A 21,629-nucleotide genomic window follows, 5' to 3' on the forward strand; every position below is an offset into this window, starting at 1 on the left:
TTATTTCAACATGGCCATTGTCCCACCCAGAGTAAAGTTCCCTCTGGATCTTTTCATCTCCAACAGTTTAATAATTTCTTTCCTTTCTTCTTTCATAAACCTGACTGGACCACTTGCATATTAAATGGATGATGTACAGGATTGATTATGACAATATTTTAGATCAATTGCTGACAGACTACCAAACATTTTTTCACTTTTTGTTTGCACTGTGATATGGCCATTCCAGTATTCTATCTGAAATGTGAATAATCTTACCAAGGCCTCCATCTCTTGCAGTGTAGACCCCCTTTAAAAAAATTAGAGTACTATAATAATAGGGGAATTATGACAATGACCTATTAGATCTTTTGAATTATGAGCTAACCAAATATCTAACACCATGTTCATTATATTCACCTACTCGAAATGGCCACTCTTGTATTCATAAATGTCATGTGACCCCAGCTGGCATTCTGACTCTAACTTATGCTTTCTTTTTCTTGAACCCACCAACTTCCTTCTTGTCTTTCTACATGAACCACTGGGAGGGAAACACTGTCTTGGACCAAAGAGTTAGGCTACCACACCCTTTCAACACTGATTGGGTACAGGCTTTGAATTGTTCTTTTTCTTTTCTTGTGTTGTGACTGCTGATGTTAGACCGATCTGACTTGCCATCTTCTTTCCCTTACGAACAGAACATTCTTCTTGGCTAAGCCCACAGGACTTTGAGTATGATAATTATAGCATGCATTGCCATGACTAACTTTGCCACTATTGCCTCACCTCGGCCTAATAACTTAATACGTTTTTATTTCCCTGCAGTCCAATTGCTAGCACTTTCAAGATCGCATTCACAATAATGCAGAACCCCATTTGTTTTCTGTGGTCTGGCCATATCTCAGTGGTCTCCAAACTTTTTAATGCCACGCCCCCCCAGTTGAAAAATAAAAATCATTGTCCCCCCTCACAATTTTTCAAAATTATTTTATAAAGAGGACAATGTTTAAGTATGTCTATACCTATTTATTTAAACATTGCATTTAAGTACTGTTACCTTTTTAAAAATGCAGTAAAAAGCTTCTGCTTAAAACAAAGGCCTGATATCTGTATAATGCTTCTTTTGGCCAGAGTCTGGAGCACGCCCTGGGATCTCTTGAGGCCCCCCTAGGGGGGCCTGCCCCCCAGTTTGAAGAATATCTTCATGAAGTCTATCTCCATTATCGGATTGTCACTCTCCCGGCCACCGTCATTGAACTGTATCTAACTTTGAGAGTAACATAGCAGGCTACCACTAGTCCCTTTTTAACGAGCCTCTAGCATGTTGTTCTTTATCAATTTACTTAGTTGAATTTACGGCTGAATTTACTGAGCTAATTGTTCCTAAATAAGATCCCTTGTAGGCACTCTGACCTGCTATACTGTTAATACCCCAAGCCACAAGGGTATATTGGATTTCCCTTTTCTATTAGTTCTTTATGACCTTGCATCTCACCTATGTTCAGATGGACACATCAATGACTACCCATTCATAGATATGACTGTGCGTCAAGGATTGCAGTGAAATCACGCAAGAGTGAGAACAAAAACAACACTTTTTTCTATTTGTATGAATATCAATACAACATTGTAAAGAATATTTTGTTTGTTTCTCTTTATCTCCCTCCTCCCTCTTTTTATTTTTTGTCTGTGTACCTGTGATTTCTATGTGTTATAATTTGGCCATACGTATTGTCTCAGTTACTGCATGACTTTTTAAATTGTTACTTGTGATATAAATTATTGCAGTTGTAAAGTACACGCAATCTTGAAAAAGCCTAAGGTCTATGTGCCACTTAAGTGGCGACGTACTTGTTGGCTGGCTAGTCAACCATTAAGGAATCCTGAAATTTGTAGAATAAAATCTCACCTTCTACATCATGAATGTATTTTTAATAATAGTTTTACTGTCATCAACTATTGCTAAAACTGTCCCCCCTCTTCATATTAAACATATGCTGCCCTTTCTTCTTTGGCTGTGTTATGCGGATGGCTACCCTGGGAGGGTCTCAGCTGAAATACAGTAAAGCTCCATTGGTAAGTGAATACTCCAAAGAAATAAAAGGTTTGTTATAAAAACAGACTGTAGACTGTCAAAGGTTGGTTGACTTACATTTCCCTGCAAAAGCTCTCCTTGATTTAAACACATAAGTTCAACATGTGCAGCCAAGAATGAAGGAATTCAGTTATTTACTAATGAACTAGGATTGGATGATAACCTCTCTGAAACTGAGTGTCGAGCCCTACAAAACACCTTGTGAGTTTCAAACCCCTGATTACACTCATACTCCTTGCAATGTTGTAGGCAATGATTCTGAGGCCTGAAACAATTCAAGCCATTGGGCACTATGTGGCTCAGCTACCAGATTACTACAGCTTTTGTTCAAACAGCGATCTATGAATGCCTTTTACAATGAGGGAAAGAACAACATTTTCTGATGGTTTGCATGTTGCGTGTATTTGTAAAATCACACACAAAAGTATCCTGGTGATGAAAACTGGTGAAAATCATTTATTTCAAATTTACTTTGTAAAGTTTACTGGTTGTAACACAATTCAGGCCAGGGCCTAGGGTAGTGAAAGGTGCCAGACCCCTCGTGCACTGGCCTGTCCAATTTGCAATGCACATGGGACAGGCTGGAGAACAAGAGGCCTGAAACTGGGCCGTAGGCAGCAAAAGCTGCTGTTTCAGCCCTTGTTTGTGCACCAGGGTGCAGAAACAACGAAAAAGAAGAGATAAGGATTTACCTAGGTCTTCCAGGGAGTCCTCCTCTCCTCAGCGTCTGACAAGTCCGCAGCAGCTGCCTCCCTCTGGCCTCTGCTCCCAGGCTCCAGGTGTGTGCTGCAGCCCAGTTATGGGCTGCACAGCGCAAGTGCAGACTGCGCTTGCGTGTGCGCTTGCGCACTGAATGAGCTCCGCTCCGCTGGCTGGGCTAGCAGAGTTTTTGGATTAACTCCCCACTCCAAGAGGAGAGTGGAGTTCCAAAATTTCTGTTAGATCCACCAGCTGAGCAGATCTCCCCGCACACCACTACTCAAAACGAAATAACACCCCTTTAAGCAGGCATAAAAAACAGAGAAATGTTATTTCTCCATGGCCTTCTAATGTTGCATGTGCACTGTACAACACACATAGAAAGTGGGGAAAAGTTTTAAAGTTTGTCAAGGCATAGTATTTTGTAATTGAAGGACTACTTCCCACTAGAAACATATGCTAGATATGATTCAGAAATGTTTGTGCTATAATGCAGAGGTGTGTGCATGACACAGGCGACAGCGTTAGGAAGGAAGGCACTATTACATTATGGTGCTGCCCTACATTCTCCCTCTCGCTTGTTCTTGTGCTGGAAGGGTTTTTAGTAAATCAACCTTTAGGTATTTATGCAAGACTTCAATTATTACTTTGCTGGAGTTTTTCCCCACCAACAGGAAGCTGGACTAAGCCTGGGATATATATGCTCTTTTGAAAATATACAGTTGAATTTCAGGACACGATAAACCTCATCTGACCTTTGATTTTTTTTAATGCAGGCAATTTCTACTCGTGCTGTCAGGCGTTGTGGTGCGTAAACATCTGTGTCAGCTGTTTAAGGCACACAAGGCATGTTGGTGAGATGTTGCAGGCAAAACTCATGTAAGGGAGTCGCTAAAGGATCTATTCAGGAAAATGAGTGCCATTGTTAACGCGTCCCTTTATGTCAATTTTATACACATTAGGACTCGTTTTAGGCTGATGAATCTTTTGACCCAGTGGTGAGACACCGTAGAACGAGATAACTGATCAGTATGTCAAGCAATATGTCAATGACGTTATCAACATATATCACCACAATATACCTTACTTTGGATAAAGACATTGATTAAACAGTCAGCGCAATCATGACCTTTCAGTCATGAATAACCACTCCTTTGATTGAAGTTTTGTGAATTTTATTCCCTATTGGTTACAATCTAGCAATAAAAATATCAATCTCAAAACCAAGAAGCAGAAGAGCATAGTCACGATATGGCAACTGTGATAAGATTTTGACAATGCAAAGATCACGAACATAAAAGCACCGATGTAAGATAAACATAGGTTAGAATACATATATTAACATATACATCTCAGTTCAGCACAGTACAATGTCAGTCTCGTCTTTGCGTCAGTCAGGATGATCACCTAATCTAACCACTAATTAGCATCAGCATGTTGGACTTCATGCAAAACAATTTAGAACACCAATTTAGAAAACATCTAGCTAAGGTCTCTATCCAAAAATACAGCAGTTGGTACCTAGAAAGGAAAAGCAAACAGACAAATTACAATAGTATTGTCATAATTACCCTCCTCGGTATAAGTCAGCACACAGGATCAGTCTTAGTCTTCAGGACATCAGTTAGATCGCCGACAGTCTATTAGTCTAAGGGACAGGGGACACTTCCCTCATAAGGAGGAAAAGTGTAATGGGGCAGTCTATGGATGAGGATAGTTTATTTAAGTCTCAAATCACCAAACAGAGTGACAGAGTTTCTGGATGCAATCGATATCATTCCCTACCTAATTCTGATGACCCTTCTGTGTCATGAGCTTTTATCCCTTTTTCACAATACATTCCCCCAAAATTCTATTGGATAATCAATATGCCCCACTATCTTTAGCCTATCAAATTATACATTAGGTAATTCAAATTGTCACCCCACGATAAATTATAACATTTTTATTGGTCTCCATAATTGACGTCTTCGTAGGTGGCACATCCGGGGTTACTTCTTTCTCTGGTACATTCTTCAGGTCAAAAGTTCTCTTTTCCATGGCATATCGTCCTTGAATGTTTCGAATATTGTTGCAAAACGTATAAAACTTATACTAAGGCAGCTAGCATGCGAATGAGAAAATTTTAGCATTGTTACATAAAGCGTAGAAGAGAACAAATGCTGGGTCATGGCCCTTTACAAGTCAGCACACTGGAAAACAGAAAAATATGCTTTAATATGAGAGCTACACGGCTAAGTCTTCGGCTCACGCTAACTTAAGGCCTATTGGTTCTAATACAAATGCAATCTTCATAGGTGTTATCATACTCAATTAATCATAATACAAGCAATTATTTCTTACAGTCGACATTAGTCTGTGTGCACGATAATAACTTCACACTTATAATCATGTTAGGAATACATTTAAGCAAATAATATTTTATGATCGTTTTTGTATGCAGCATTGTTAGATATAAGTATTTCACATCTAATATGTAATATTTAAACTACGCTCTCTCACCATCATAGAGGTTTGTGACTCCTTAGACATGTTTGCTTTCACCAATGCTCTACCGCAAGATCTCGAGATGGGGTGTTGCCAGCTGTGTCCTGGACCCTCTTTGTTCTGGGTCATAAGTGTTTTTGAAGGTCTAGCCTAAGTCACGACCTGTTGATTGCACTCAAATTATATGTATAATATACTTACTTACAGTGGCTTCCAGCCAGCCCTATTCATCCACTCGCCTTCTGTGTCATTCTTTTTTATCCAATCTGCAACAGCATAGGGCAACAGGCCTGCCCACTTCAGCCATTTTATAACATCACTATGAGTGACAGCAGTATCCCCATTCACAAGGAACACATCAACAATCAAAATAATACCCCTCTGTGCCAGAGACTACCGCGGCAAGGTGTGTTTTTGATTCCTAAAATAACATCTTTTTCTTTTTAGCACACTCGATTTTTTTTCATGAACATTAGCATTATGATCAAACCATCTGCACCTCAAAAGCTACGTCTGTTCCCTCCTTGACATGCCTAATTAATCGTTTACATCCTTTTTCGATATGGATCCAGCAATCAAGTTTAAAAAGAGCTTGGCTTCAAAACAGGGATATAAACCAATGGGAAGATGTATGTCTTTTGTGAAAATATGCTTGAAGGTTCAATTAGTCCTGGAAACGTCTAATAAAATGATCCATTGTGCTGTGCTGGTAAAAACCTTACACTCTTCTCGACATATTCTCTCACAACATGTTCTTGAGATGTCCAATAAAACAGCTCATTACAGTGTGCGGAGTGTGCAATTCTTTTGTTGTGCATCCTACTGCTCTTAGAATCTTTGCTCACACAGAGGAGGAAAGGGAATTGTTCTCAGTGTACGGGGGTCGTGCTTTCCAGTTCTCTTAAGAGACAGGAACATTACTTATTTGCTTTAGGATAGTCAGTAACTGAGCACTGGGTAAACAATACACTTGGGATATTTATCCACCTCTCATTGACACATTACATATCAAAGGTTTGTTCTCACCTCAGTCTTTTTCTTATAACGTGTCTCATATATTTGATCTCTATTACTATTTTCAACCATTACAAAGTTTTGTCTGCCAAGCCTGTGAAACTCAGGGGCAGATTTAAGAAAAGTGACCCTACACCCAGAGCAGCGCCACTTTCCTTGCGCGCCTTAGCGCCCCCTACCACCGCCATGTGTGTGCCATATTAAAAATATGGCACACTATAGAGCAGGGTGGGGGCAATAGCGTCAGAAATCTTGATGCTATAGATGTACTGTTCAGGGTTAGCCCTAAAATATTGGTGCTAACCCTGAACAGTACATAGGGGCCCAATGTAAAGAATGGTGTGCCCCCTTTTAAAACCTGCTCTAAGCAGGAATTAGAAATGCCAAAAAATTGGCGCAAATAAATCTTTTAGATTTCTTTGCACCATTTTTTCGTCCCCCCTACCGGGGAATGGCCCTCTTGCATAAACTATGCCTGGTGCAGGCAAAATGTGGTGCAAGGGGTTACAAAGTGGAGCAATGCATGCAGTGGGCCACTTTGTAAATTTGACGCAGCGATTTTGGCCTCGGGCCACATTAGCATAAAAAAAATGATGCTATTATGGTGCAAGGAGGCGCTAGGCTCTCTTAAATCTGGGCCTCCATTTCATGGCAGCAGCCTTTTTTGGGGGGGGTGATAAGTGGTTTGGCGGGCGCATTCTACCATATTAATGCTTGCCACTCTAAATGCAACTGGCAGCAGACAGGGCGGGCCGGTCAAGAGGCTGCTTTCCAAACAACAGCTTAGCTCATGTTAGCACTTACTTCCTCTCTGAGTACTTATAGCGTGAATGGTGCAATTAAGAACCTGCACTGCAGTGTGAAACAAACTTCAACCCATTCCTTTAATTTTCATGATATCATTGGAACTACTTTTGCACGAAAACTAGCAAAATATGCGGAACAGTCATCATAGTAAACGAGTACCTGAAATGTGTACAGCAACAATATGTATGTTTTACATTTTTTTAAGTTGGTTTCTCTGGCTAACCAAATTTTTTTTTCTAGCTACTCTTCCTAAATCATCCTCATCCCGATCCATTCTCTGGATTCTAAGATCTGTCATCCATTTTCACCCTCAGCCCCTAGGGATCTTCCAATCTGTTCATACTTCGAAATAGTCTAGCATGGTGAAAGTACTTTATAAGCCAACTATTGCATTGTGTGGGACACTCGGGAAAGTACATTGCACGGGGGGGGCACACTGACACTAGGAAACTGACACAGTGGCACCAACAGGGACAAACAGGCACTGACAACTGACATACGGGTATCAACACTATCACCGGCACACTGCCACAGGAGCACTGACATGGGGAAATTGTCATGGATACAGTGATAAATGGGCACTGACACTAGGACACTAATAATGATACACTAATGATGCAGAACTGCCAAATGGGCATAAACTAGCATACTGACACAGATACATCAGTACTCATAATAGGACACTGGTACAGGGGATACTGAAATAAGAGCACTAATACTGACATGGGAATAGATAAACTAAAACACTATCATAGGGAACAAACATGAATGCTGGGACACAGACATAGGAGGCAAACGACACAATAATACTGACAGTACAATAGTGACACTCAGACACAGTACCAGGACAGTGACACAAGATGTGGACACTGATATTCAAGGACTGTGTGGAGGAGCATATTACTACTGCACTGACATAAGGATACTGACAGAGGGCAATGAAACAAGGACATTGACATGGAGACACTGGCATTGCAGGTGGGACAAGAGGATGGTAACAATAGAACGTGGACCTGGGCCTCAAACAAATAAACTAGAAAACTGTAACAGGGACATCAAAACTGACAATAAGACACTGACACTGCGGCACCTGCGATCACACAGGGACACCAATACAAGGTAACTAACACTGGTAACCTTTCACCATGCCATAGATTCTGTGACACTGACATTGTAGTATCAACAGTGAGATGAAGCTATTGACTTGAGACTTGTGTGACTTAATGGAGAAAGAAAACTAAGACACCACCTTGGAGGAAACCAACACATGGAAAACCAATTTTAGGCATAGAAAGGGATTTTTCAAGTTCAGAGAAGGTTGGAGTGTAGGGATGGTGAGGAGCTTCTAGGGTTCGCAAATGAGTAATGTTTAGGTGTGTAAGGTGTTTGTAGGTTTCATGGATGGGTAGAGTATTAGGCTGTTAATGGGGTTTAGGGTTCATGGATGGGGGAGTTTAGCGCTTGTGAGGGTTTTTAAGGTTTAAGTGTAGGTAATGGGTGGGGTGGTGAAGAATTTTGGGGTTTCAGGATGGAGTGGAGTTTAGGGTGGTGAGGGGTTTTAAGGATTCAGGGATGGGTGGAGTTTAGATGTAGAAAGGTTTTTTTAAGTTTCATGGATAAATAGTTTATGGTGATGAGGCATTCATTTAGGTCATGGATGACTGGTGGTTAAGGATGGTGACCATTTTTAGGGTTAAGGGATGGGTGGATTGTGGGTTTGTTGAGATGTTTTAACGATATGGGATGGGTGGGGTGTAAACGTAGAAAGGGGGTTTTAGGGTTTATCAGTGGGTGGACTTAGGGGTAGTGAGTGATTGTATACTTCAGGGATGTTGACATTTTGGGTTAGAAAGAGTTTTCAGTCTTCAGAAATGAATGCAGCTTAAGTGTGTCTTCATTTTCTTCTGCTACCTTCCCCGAAAGCTGGAAACACGCCGAAGTCAACGCCCTACTAAAGAAACCTATGGCTGACCCAAGCGACCTGAAAAACTTCCGCCCCATCTCGCTCCTCCCCTTCCCTGCCAAGGTAATAGAGAAGACCATCAACAAACAGCTTACCAACTTCCTGGAAGTCAACAACCTTCTCGACCCTTCACAAACCGGATTCCGAACCAACCACAGCACTGAAACCGCCCTCATCTCAGTCACAGACGACATCAGAACCCTGATGGACAACGGTGAAACAGTCGCCCTCATCCTCCTCGACCTCTCGGCTGCCTTCGACACCGTCTGTCACCGCACCCTAATAACCTGCCTCCGCTCCACCGGGATCCAAGGCCAGGCCCTGGACTGGATCGCCTCCTTCCTCTCAAACCGCTCTCAAAGAGTTTACCTCCCACCTTTTCGCTCAGACCCCACCGAGATCATCTGCGGCGTACCCCAAGGCTCCTCGCTCAGCCCGACACTCTTCAATGTCTACATGAGCCCCCTCGCCGACATCGTACGCAAGCACAACATCATCATCACCTCCTACACCGACGACACCCAACTTATACTCTCCCTCACCAAGGACCCCGCCAGCGCTAAGACCAACCTACAAGATGGCATGAAGGACGTCGCAGATTGGATGAGGCTCAGCCGCCTAAAGCTGAACTCTGACAAAATGGAAGTCCTCATCCTCGGGAACACCCCGACCGCATGGGACGACTCCTGGTGGCACACGGCCCTTGGCACCGCACCGACCCCCTCAGACCACGCCCGCAACCTCGGCTTCATCTTGGACCCTCTTCTCACCATGATCAAACAAGTCAACGCCGTGTCCTCTGCCTGCTTCCTCACCCTCCGCATGCTCCGCAAGATCTTCCGCTGGATCCCCGCCGACACCAGAAAAACCGTGACCCACGCCCTCGTCACGAGCCGCCTGGACTACGGCAACACCCTCTATGCTGGAACCACCGCTAAACTCCAAAAACACCTGCAACGTATTCAAAACGCCTCGGCCCGCCTCATCCTCGCCGTACCCCGCAACAGCCACATCTCCGCACACCTGAGACACCTGCATTGGCTCCCAGTCTGCAAAAGGATCACCTTCCGACTTCTCACCCACGCACAAAAAGCCCTCCACAACAAGGGAACGGAATACCTCCTCCGTTCCTCTGGCCTCGCCCTAGCTGCCGTCCCCCGGATTCCGCCGCTCCACGGCAGGTTGGAGGTCCTTCTCCTTCCTGGCAGCCAAGACCTGGAACACCCTCCCCACCAGCCTCAGGACCACCCAGGACCACTCCGCATTCCGGAGACTCCTCAAGACCTGGCTTTTCGAGCAGCAGTAACCCCCCTTCCCCCTAGCTCCTTGAGACCCGCACGGGTGAGTAGCGCGCTTTATAAATGTTAATGATTTGATTTGATTTGATTTGATTTTAGTGGGCAGGGATTGATGGTGTTTAGGGGTTGTGAGGGGTCAGTGATGGATGGTGTTCATGTGTGGTGATGGGTGAGTGAATTAAAATCATCCAAAGTCATTGTTTCATAGTGTAAATTATATAAATATGAAATATTGTGCACTGAAGTAAACACTGAAATAAATATCTCAGGCAAAACTCTTTCTGAAAGTAAGACCTGCAATCATTGTGTTCACACTTAAAACATAGGTTTTCAAAAGCAAACTTTGCCCAAAAAGATATTCTATTAATTGGTTTCCAGGACAAGATAAGTGCCATTCATTCTGAAAATTTCCATTAAGCAGTTTAGATGAAAGGGGTTTTCAGCAATTTTATTCTATGACATTTTTCTTCTATGAAACCACGTACAACCATGTTAGTGTTGTTTCTTTCGTTTCACTATTTAAGAGATGTTTCCAAGCATCTCTAGCTTAGTATAAGTATCCAGGTTTGCTTGTATCAGTTTCCCAACATCAATATATGTTCAGTCAATCAGCATTTCAGTGTCAGTGGCCCCAAGTCAATGGTTGTGTGTGGAGACACAATGTTGAATTACTGGCCTCTATTTACTGACATAGGGATACTGACACAACGATACTGACATGGAGAAACTGATAAATGGACACAAGTATTGATAAAGACACTGGGAGACTAACATGGGCATTGGTTGTTGCGACCTGCCAATGATTAATCCTACATTGACTCTGCTTCAGAACATAGACACTGACTCCAGGACAAGAGGTCACTGGCTGAGAGACACTGATGGAAACATTCAGGTTGCTAATATTTGCTCATTGGCAAGACATGGCAGAACTACCTGAGGACTTTCACACTGGTATTGTAATAATGGTGCACTGACACCTGGCTATGGTTAGATTGTGAAATAGAGACAAAATAGGGACAGTGGCAATGATAGTAGAAGTCCCACAAGTGGATACAACCAGTGGGACACTGTCAGATATGCGCTAAAACAGACATGGGCACAAGGCCCCAAGGACACTGACAAGTCTAAAATTACTACTGCTAAAACAGTAACACAAGAACACATGCACTGGGATACTGAGACAGGAATGATGCAACACATGAATAATTATACTAGGAATGAATTAATGACTATAGACTTGTAACGTGCACAGCTACTCAGCAAAGTGTCCTGGCGCACAAGACAACAGGTCAGGAGAAGCACAGACAATTAAATCTGATTAAAAAGCCACATTTTCAACTGTTTTTAAAAGTTGATTGACAAAATACGGCTTGTAATTTTAACGGGAGCTTATTCCAGGCCGGGGCGCCTATGAAAGCTGCAGATCTGTCAACAGTTCACACCTTCCACTCTCCAGGAGTCACTGCCAGATATTTATTGGCTGATCTCAGATTGCAGGAAGGATGGTGAAAGCTGAATCTGCTTCTCGGAAATTAGGCCCCAGATTGGTGATGGGCCCCAAGCCTCAGCACCTACGCCTTGAACATGAATCTTTTCCTGATCAGCAGCCACTGGAAATCATGCAGGTGCGAGTAAATATGCAGTCTCACAGGTAATCTGAGAAGGAGGTGAGCTGCTTTGTTCTGCACCACCTGTAGCCTCTCCAGGAGATATTCCGGCAAGCCAAATAAAGCACATTGCCATAGTCCAATCTTGATGCTATCAAAGCCTGGATGACTGTTTTTTAGCTGAAAAAGTAGATGTAAAAAAACGTTTTCAGTGAGCGCAACACGCCAAAACAAGTGCACACCGTTGATTTTATTTAAGCTTAAAGGATAGCTGATCATCAAATTTCACCCCTACATTCTTCACAATGCTATCTTGTGGGCCCGGGGAAGAGGCATTTTCTGGCCAAAAGAATTGTCAGCAGTTAGGTGGTATATCATCAAAAATATATTTACAGTCTTCTCTGCATTACACTTGAGCTGATGTTTAGACATCCAGTGAAACACTGCTGTCAGACAAACTTTAGTCAAGTTCGTCGGAAGCTCACTGCCCTATCTCTAGAAAGTAACATAACACTAGGACACTAACATGGAGACACTGACACTGGGGTGCTGACACTAGAGCACAAGCATTAGCATAGGGAGCTGCTTGAAAGACACAGATGGTCTTCCCCCCGTCATAATATCGACACTGCCGGATTTCTGCCACAATTAGGGCAGAAATCCGGTTCTAGCCATTCTGGAGGGTGAGGCGCCTGGGCGGTGCTACCACCTGCACCTCCCCGCCAGAAGGACGCTGCCAGCCTTATTATGGCCATTCATAAGGGATGGCGGTGTCTTGCTGGCAGGGCACTTCTGGCAGTAGCAGCTCCCCTTCCCATTCCCTGCTGGACAACCATCTCACAATACAAGGTAAGTCAGGCGTCTATCAGGAGAGTGGGGTGGGGGATGGAAGGTGTTGTGTGTGTGTGTGTGTGGTGTCTGCGTGTGTGTATAAATGTGTGTATGCATCTGTGAGTGTTGTGGTATATGCATAGTTGTATGCATGTGAGTGAATGCATGTATGAATGTCACAGTGAGTGCGTGTCTGATTGTCAGTGTGTATGCATGTGAGTAGGTGTGAGAGAATGTGTGTGGATGTGTGTGAGTGAATGCGTGTATGGAAGTGGTGGTGCATGGGTGCATGCGTCATGCATATGGGTGTGTGTGCATGATTGCGGGGAGGGGGGTGGGGGTTGGCAGATTGCTGTAATTCTAGGTGTAGGAAAGTCCTCCTTTTTTGCCTGATCACCCCCACACTTTTTGGATAGGTACTGGTGGTTACTGACACTTGGCTGTGCCCTGGGTACTGCTTACCAGTCCCAGGGCCAGTGCTCTGTGTAAAATGGATATGCAAATTAGGCTAATTATAATTGGCTAAGTTAACCTACCTATAAGTCCCTAGTATATGGTAGGGCATGTAGGTTAAGGGACCACAGCATAGGTGGTGCACACCTAGGTGAACTGCTGAAGTGCCCAGTGTCATTTTAAAAGCAAGCCTGCCTTGCTGGCTGCTTTTAAATTAAAGTTATATGCAAATTCGACTTTGGAATTAAAAGTACTTCCAAAGTCTTAAACTACCTTATTTTTACATATAAGTCACCCCTAAGGTGTGCCCTATGTGCCCCTAGGGCTGGGTGCCATGTAACTATAAGCAGGGACTTTATAAAAATAGATTTATAAGCCCTGGGGAGGTAAAAACAGCCAAATTCGTTTTTCCCTCATTGAAGTAAATGGCCTTCATAGGCTAGAATGGGGAGACTTTATTTTAAATTTTAAAGTCTCCTTAAATGTTGCATACCAAGAATTTGGTATCAAATTAATTGTTGTAATAAATCCCACAACTTCCAGTTGTGGGATTTAATATAACTTGTTCAGGTAAAAAGTTTAGACTTTACCTAAAAAGTTGCCAATTTCAGCTCTGCATTGTTTTTGCTGCTGTGCTCTGATTGGCCAGCCTGCAGCAGCTTTTGCCAAGCTGCCTTGATGAGGTGTGAAGTGGCCTGGCTTCACACAAAGGAATGTGCTTGGGGGAGAGAATCTCCCCTCAGCAGATGGTGAGGCAGGAAGGGGGAGGGCTGCCAAACTGGTCTTCAAAGGCAGAGAAGGGCATCTGGAGCACCCAGCAACACCCCCACATCCTGCAACCCCAGACAACTAGGTGCCCCCTTAATTAGATTAGGAGAGGGCAGGAGAGGGGTGTGTTTATGATTTTTAGCCACACCAGTGGGTGGGCTCAGCCAGATGTAACCTCCAAAAATCAGATTCAACCATGTTGGATTTTTAGAGACTGTTGCCTTTTGGGATGGATTTTTGCCACACTTCCCAGGAAGTGGTCATCACAGGGGGACGACCCTGTACCTGATTGGAGGACCAGGACTCCCCTGCTTTTCACCCAGGAGCAAGGATAAAACTGGCAGACCTGCCCCCACACCTCAGATCCCCACCAACTTTCAAGAAGAAGGAACTAAAGGAGAAGAAGGACTGCCCTGCTGGACCCCTGGCCTGCACCTGGAACCTGCACTCAGAAGGACTGCACCAGCTGCACACTTGGGCTTCACCACAAGAAGGACTTTGCCTGGCTTCAACTGGTTCAAGGAGGGACTCCCTGTTTGCTACAGGTGAAAAATTGCTAACCAGAGTCCCCTGCACCAACTCCTGAAAAAAACAGACCAGTTGACCACTGCCCAGTGGCCAAAAGGAGTTTGCGCCAGGTGCATTCTGGGAGTTGAAGTCTGCACCCCCCAAGGACCATCACAGAACTTCTGGACCCTTGGGGTGAGCTGTGGACCCCAAAAGAACCTTAAAAGAACATCTGGGTGAAGCCCCAGAAGTTTGGAAAAGATTTGATAATTTTTGTAAAAAAGCTCCAGAGAGGGACCGACCCGCCACGGAAATTCTAGCCGGCTTGCCTCAACCGCGACCCGGCCTGACTTGGTGGTTTGTCCCGGTAAAGAAAAACCTCCGAAAAAGAGACTAAGTCCGAAGGTAAAAAGTTGACCGGGACCTCCCAGCCATCGTATCCGAGAAGGGCTCCACGGACGTCGGATCAAGATCCAGGTTTACCCCGGTCGAAGGATTTTCATCTCGAAAAAACGACTAAGTCCGAAGGTAGAAATCACCACCGAGGAAACCCACATCGCGTATCCGGACAAGGGCTCCAGGAGGTCGGATTCAACTGGCAGGTTCGTCCCGGTGAAGAAAAACTTAAAAATAAAGACTAAGGCCCTCATTCTGACCTTGGCGGTCGGCGGAGAGGCGGCGGTCGGACCGCGAACAGACCGGCGGTAAAAAAAATGGCATTCTGACCGCGGCGGTCACCGCCGCGATCGACCACCACTTCCCCACTCCGACAGCCACGGCGGTCATGACCGACGGGCTGGAGTCTGCGCACTCCGGTCCGGCGGTCGACCCAAGACCGCCAACGGTATCATGACCCTGCTTACCGCCGCGGTTTCTGGCGGTCGGGAACCGCCATGCGAACCATGGCGGTAGGCACTATCGGGGCCAGGGAATTCCTTCCCTGGCACTGATAGGGGTCTCCCCCACCCCCCACTGCCCCCGAGTCCTCCCCCCACACCCTCCACCCCCCTGCCACCCCCCAGAGGTGGTACGAACCCCCTCCCCACCCCCACCCCGACATGCACATACACGCACCCCGACATGCACACACCCCCAACATGCACATATACACACCCCCTACACACACACATACACAACGGGGACACATACCCGCACACATACATGCCGACATGCGCACCCGCCGAACTACACACATTGCCCATAGGCACAGCAGCACTCCCCGCCCGCATGCACGCACTCACACACCCCCTCTACACACTCACACGCACACCCCCATGCACGCACACATCACACAACACCCCCCCACCCCCTCCCCTCACGGACGATCAACTTACCTTGTGCGTTGGTCCTCCGGGAGGCGACAGGAGCCATGGGGAGGTGACCGCCAACAGAAGACCGCCAACAGAAGACCGCCACACAGAAATGTGGGTCGTAATTCTGTGGGCGGTGTTCTGCTGGCGTGGCGGTGGAGGTTGACCAGTCTCCACTTTCCCGCCGACCGCCAGTGTGGCTGCTGGCGGTTTTCCGGCGGAACGCTCCCAGCGGTCAGAATGCGCACAGCGGCATACCGCCGCGGTCGGCGCTCTTCACCGTGGCGGTAACTCGGCGGTCTTGCGAAAAGACCGCCAAGGTCAGAATGACCCCCTAAGTCAGAAGGTAACTTTTTAACCGAGGCCTCCCGCGACTTGTAGCCGAGCAGGGCTCCATCGCGGTCGGCCTGAAACTTTGACTTTGCCCCGGTCGAGGTGCAACCAGATGACCCGATTGGCGCTTTTTGTTTCTAAGCGCTAGAAAAATAATAATACTTTAAAAATTCATATCTCCGGTTCCCCTGAACCAATTTTATTCGTTTTTGTGTCATTTTAAAGATACAAATATAAACTATTTTTATAAATTGTTTTTGGATTTTTAAACTGTTTCCTGTGTTTTATTTAATTACTGTTTTTGTGATATTTGAATGCTTTACACACTGTCTCCTAAGTTAAGCCTTGACGCTCATTGCCAAGCTACCAAGGGTTGAGCTGGGATTAATTTACTGAGACCTAACTGTACCTAGGTGGAGGTTAGTGGCTTGTTGCTAGGTGTAGGTACCTACCTACCCTTACCAATAACCCATTTTCCAACACTAGGGGGGTGAGAGAATGGGGGCACTGTAATTCTAGGGGGGTGGGAGTTAGGTGATTGCTGGGAGGTGGAGGAGCATTCTACCGGTGACAGGGAAGGAATTCACTGTCACTGGTTGCCCTACCGCCATGGTTTTCGTGGCAGTGGTACCACTGCAAAAACCATGGTGGTAGGCCAGCTCGTTATCCCGCTGATGGTTATGTGTGGACCGCCGGCTTGGAGATGCACATCTCTGGCCCTGCAGTTCATACTGCCATGGCGGTATGAGGGGTGATGTGGTGGGTTGACTGCGGCCAACCCGCCACAGTCATAATGTGTCGGTATACACCGCCAGCTGGTTGGCCGTGATACCATCACATTAACCCTAGCCGTCAAATGTCCGCCAGGGTTAAAATGAGGGCCTTATTCTCCCTGTGACTAAAATTAAGAATTGTATTTGTGAAATCCTCACTCGATGTACAGAATCTTGTAGATCGTTTCAAAACTCCATAAATACTTATACAAAGATACATACACATATACAGACAGACATACTGACAGTTGGATACTCACATAATGGCACTGACATAGATACATTGACAATCCGCAAGATCCGCAAGATCTTCCGCTGGATCCCCGCCGACACCAGAAAAACCGTGACCCACGCCCTTGTCACGAGTCGCCTGGACTACGGCAACACCCTCTACGCCGGGACCACCGCCAAACTCCAAAACCGCCTGCAACGCATCCAAAACGCCTCGGCCCGCCTCATCCTCGACGTACCCCGCAACAGCCACATCTCCGCACACCTGAGACACCTGCATTGGCTCCCAGTCAGCAAAAGGATCACCTTCCGTCTTCTCACCCACGCACACAAAGCCCTCCACAACAAGGGACCGGAATACCTCAACAGACGCCTCAGCTTCTACGTCCCCACCCGCCCCCTCCGCTCCGCTGGCCTCGCACTTGCTGCCGTCCCTCGCACCCGCCGCTCCACGGCGGGTGGGAGATCCTTCTCCTTCCTGGCGGCCAAGACCTGGAACTCCCTCCCCACCAGCCTCAGGACCACCCAGGACCACTCCGCTTTCCGGAGACTCCTAAAGACTTGGCTGTTCGAGCAGCGATAACCCCCCCTTTCCCCCCTAGCGCCTTGAGACCCGCACGGGTGAGTAGCGCGCTTTATAAATGTTAATGATTTGATTTGATTTGATAGGAACACAGAGATTTTAATTGTGACACTTGAACACTAGCACTGACATTGGCGATTTGTCGTCAGTCAATGGACACAGTCTGAGATAAAATAAGACAGTATTATTTGGTCAGTTACACCAACAGTGGGACACTGAGAGTGGAATGGGGGCACTAGAACAATGTGAGAGAGAGAGAGACAGTTCTTTATTTGTTTAACAATGCATGACCATAAAAAAAATAAGAACCTACAAAATAACATAAACACATACAGCACCATACATATCGCTCATTAAGCCAAATACACTTTTTAAACAGTTAAAATATAATAATATACTCATAACCATAAAAAAATTGAGGCCCAGATACAGGCATTATTCACCCAACATGCATGCAAGGGAATTATTGCCCAAGCCCTCACAACTTAGACAGTAGCCCATGTGTACACAGCTATGAATCTCCCCCAACACAAGAAGAAACAGCATTGTTGGCTTCACAGTTTTAAAGTGGACTGCCCATAATACAGGATTCAGAAAATAGAGAATAAAGTAGAGGACAATACTACATGGGTGATAGTCTGAGCTGAAATGTTATTGCACACACATGGATCTAAGGAGCCATTAGCAGCCCAGTCTTTTGGAAAGCTAACTAGTTGGAAGAAGAAGTTCATTCTAAACCTGGTTAGGAGCTGTCAGTGGTGAATGTTAGTAGCCCAAGTCGAGTATGGTGCAATTAAATAAAGTGGTTTTGTCAAGTAATAAGACCAGACAGCTGATTTCTGCATTTCAACACCCTCGCTAACAATACAGAGTCACTGAAGGAAATTCAGTCAATGTTTGACCCTTGACATGTTATTGTTAATACAGAAGCGTTTGGTACAGGTGCCATCTTCCCTGAATCTAATTGAGGCAGACATATCCACATGGAGGTCTGCCAAAAAGGAAACCAGGTCTCGTTCTACCCCTAAAGCAACAACAATGACCACACCTTTGACCAATTCACCCAGTCAAAGGATGAGGAGAGGTCCATACATCCCAAAAAACAGAGAAGCCCTTATAGTCACTGTATATTTCTGAATCAAAAGGTGTAAGGTCAGACATTGATCAATAGTGCCTAATCAGGGCCTAAAACCATACTGGGAGTCGAAGATTATGTTATTCTTTATTGCCCTATTCAACATTCTCCTTAGGGCCACCTGCCCTAGGACCTTGACAGTGGTATAAATAAGTGATATGGGCCAGTAACATTTAGGATCGCACCGGTCACCCTTCTTAACCCCTTCTGTGCCTTGGACAAGATGATCTCGTCCAAGGCTACAGTTCCCCTGTGCCTTGGACGAGATCATCTCGTCCTAGGCACAGGGGAACTTGGGGGCGCGCTAGCGCGCCCCCCCGTGCACCCCCCTCCCCCCCCAAGTCGGGGATGGAAGGGGAAGACCTTCCCCTTACACCCCCGACCCAATCCCCCACCCCCCCCCTGTGACGTCAGCGCGCGCGCTGATGTGTCACAGGGGCCTCCCTAGTCGCGCTGGAAGCTCTGCTTCCAGCGCGATTGAAAAAGAAATGCAAAAGCATTTCTTTTTCAATCACTGGGAGGCCCGGAGGGGCTTCAAAGGGAAGGAAAAGTATTTCCTTCCCTTTGAAGTCCCTCCGAGGGTTTCAAAAGCTGGATTGCTTGCAATCCGGCTTTTGAAACCCCACTAGACACCAGGGATTTTTATTTTTTTTATTGTTATTGACAAAAGGGAGCGACCCCTTGGGCAAGGGTCGCTCCCAGGGGGGGCATATTTTCGGGAAGGCCTTTTCTGCCCCCCGGGGGCAGATCGGCCTACTATTAGGCCGATCTGCCCCCAGGGGGGGCAGAAACCTCTAGGCACCAGGGACCTTTTTTTTTGTTTTTTGTTTTTTGTGTTATATTTTTTGTTTTTTGGTGGGGAGCGACCCCTTAGGCAAGGGTCGCTCCCCTTGGGGGAAAATTATATTTTGGCCATTTCTGCCCCCCTTGGGGGCAGATTGGCCTATTTTGATGAGGCCAATCTGCCCCCAAGGGGGGTAGAAACCACTAGACACCAGGGAGTTTTTTATTTGCGTGAATTTCACGCAAAGGGAGCGACCCCTTAGGCAAGGGTCGCTCCCTGGGGGGGAGGGCAATTTATTTTAGGCCATTTCTGCCCCCCCCTGGGGGCAGATCGGCCTATTATTAGGCCGATCTGGCCCCAGGGGGGGAAGAAACCTCTAGGCGCCAGGGCAATTTTTTTTTTTGTGGTTTTTTTTTTGGGTTGTTCCTTTTTTTAGAGATGGGGAGCGACCCATCAGGCAAGGGTCGCTCCCCTGGGGGGCAAATTGTATTTAGAACATTTCTGCCCCCCTGGGGGCAGATTGGCCAATTTTAGGTCAATCTGCCCCCAAGGGGGCAGAAACCACTAGGCACCGGGGATTTGTTTTTTGGCGCCAATGTCACGCAGGGGGAGCGACCCCGTAGGCAAGGGTCGCTCCCGGGGGGGGGTGGGGGTTGGGGGGGCAAATTTATTTTAGGCCATTTCTGCCCCCCCCGGGGGACAGATCGGCCTATTATTAGGCCGAACTGCCCCCAGGGGGGGGCAGAACCCTCTAGGCGCCAGGGCAATTTTTTTTTTTGTGTTTTTTTTTTTGTTGTTTCTTTTTTTAGAGATGGGGAGCGACCCATCAGGCAAGGGTCGCTCCCCTGGGGGGGGCAAATTGTATTTAGACCATTTCTGCCCCCCTGGGGGCAGATTGGCCAATTTTAGGTCAATCTGCCCCCAAGGGGGCAGAAACCACTAGGCACCGGGGATTTGTTTTTTGGCGCCAATGTCACGGAGGGGGAGCGACCCCGTAGGCAAGGGTCGCTCCCGGTGGGGGGGGTGGGGGTTGGGGGGGCAAATTTATTTTAGGCCATTTCTGCCCCCCCCCGGGGGACAGATCGGCCTAATATTAGGCTGAACTGCCCCCAGGGGGGGGGCAGAACCCTCTAGGCGCCAGGGCAATTTCTTTTTTTGTGTTTTTTTTTTTTTTTGTTTCTTTTTTTAGAGATGGGGAGCGACCCATCAGGCAAGGGTCGCTCCCCTGGGGGGGGGCAAATTGTATTTAGACCATTTCTGCCCCCCTGGGGGCAGATTGGCCAATTTTAGGTCAATCTGCCCCCAAGGGGGCAGAAACCACTAGGCACCGGGGATTTGTTTTTTGGCGCCAATGTCACGCAGGGGGAGCGACCCCGTAGGCAAGGGTCGCTCCCGGGGGGGGGGTGGGGGTTGGGGGGGCAAATTTATTTTAGGCCATTTCTGCCCCCCCGTGGGACAGATCGGCCTATTAGTAGGCCGAACTGCCCCCAGGGGGGCAGAACCCTCTATGCGCCAGGGCAATTTTTTTTTGTGTTTTTTTTTTGTTGTTTCTTTTTTTAGAGATGGGGAGCGACCCATCAGGCAAGGGTCGCTCCCCTGGGGGGGCAAATTGTATTTAGACCATTTCTGCCCCCTGGGGGCAGATTGGCCAATTTTAGGTCAATCTGCCCCCAAGGGGGCAGAAACCACTAGGCACCGGGGATTTGTTTTTTGGCGCCAATGTCACGCAGGGGGAGCGACCCCGTAGGCAAGGGTCGCTCCCGGGGGGGGGTGGGGGTTGAGGGGGGCAAATTTATTTTAGGCCATTTCGGCCCCCCCGGGGGACAGATCGGCCTATTATTAGGCCGAACTGCCCCCAGGGGGGGCAGAACCCTCTAGGCGCCAGGGCAATTTTTTTTTGTGTGTTTTTTTTTTTGTTGTTGTTTCTTTTTTTAGAGATGGGGAGCGACCCATCAGGCAAGGGTCGCTC

The sequence above is a fragment of the Pleurodeles waltl genome, chromosome 10 (assembly GCF_031143425.1).
Source record: "Pleurodeles waltl isolate 20211129_DDA chromosome 10, aPleWal1.hap1.20221129, whole genome shotgun sequence".
Lineage (NCBI taxonomy): Eukaryota > Metazoa > Chordata > Amphibia > Caudata > Salamandridae > Pleurodeles > Pleurodeles waltl.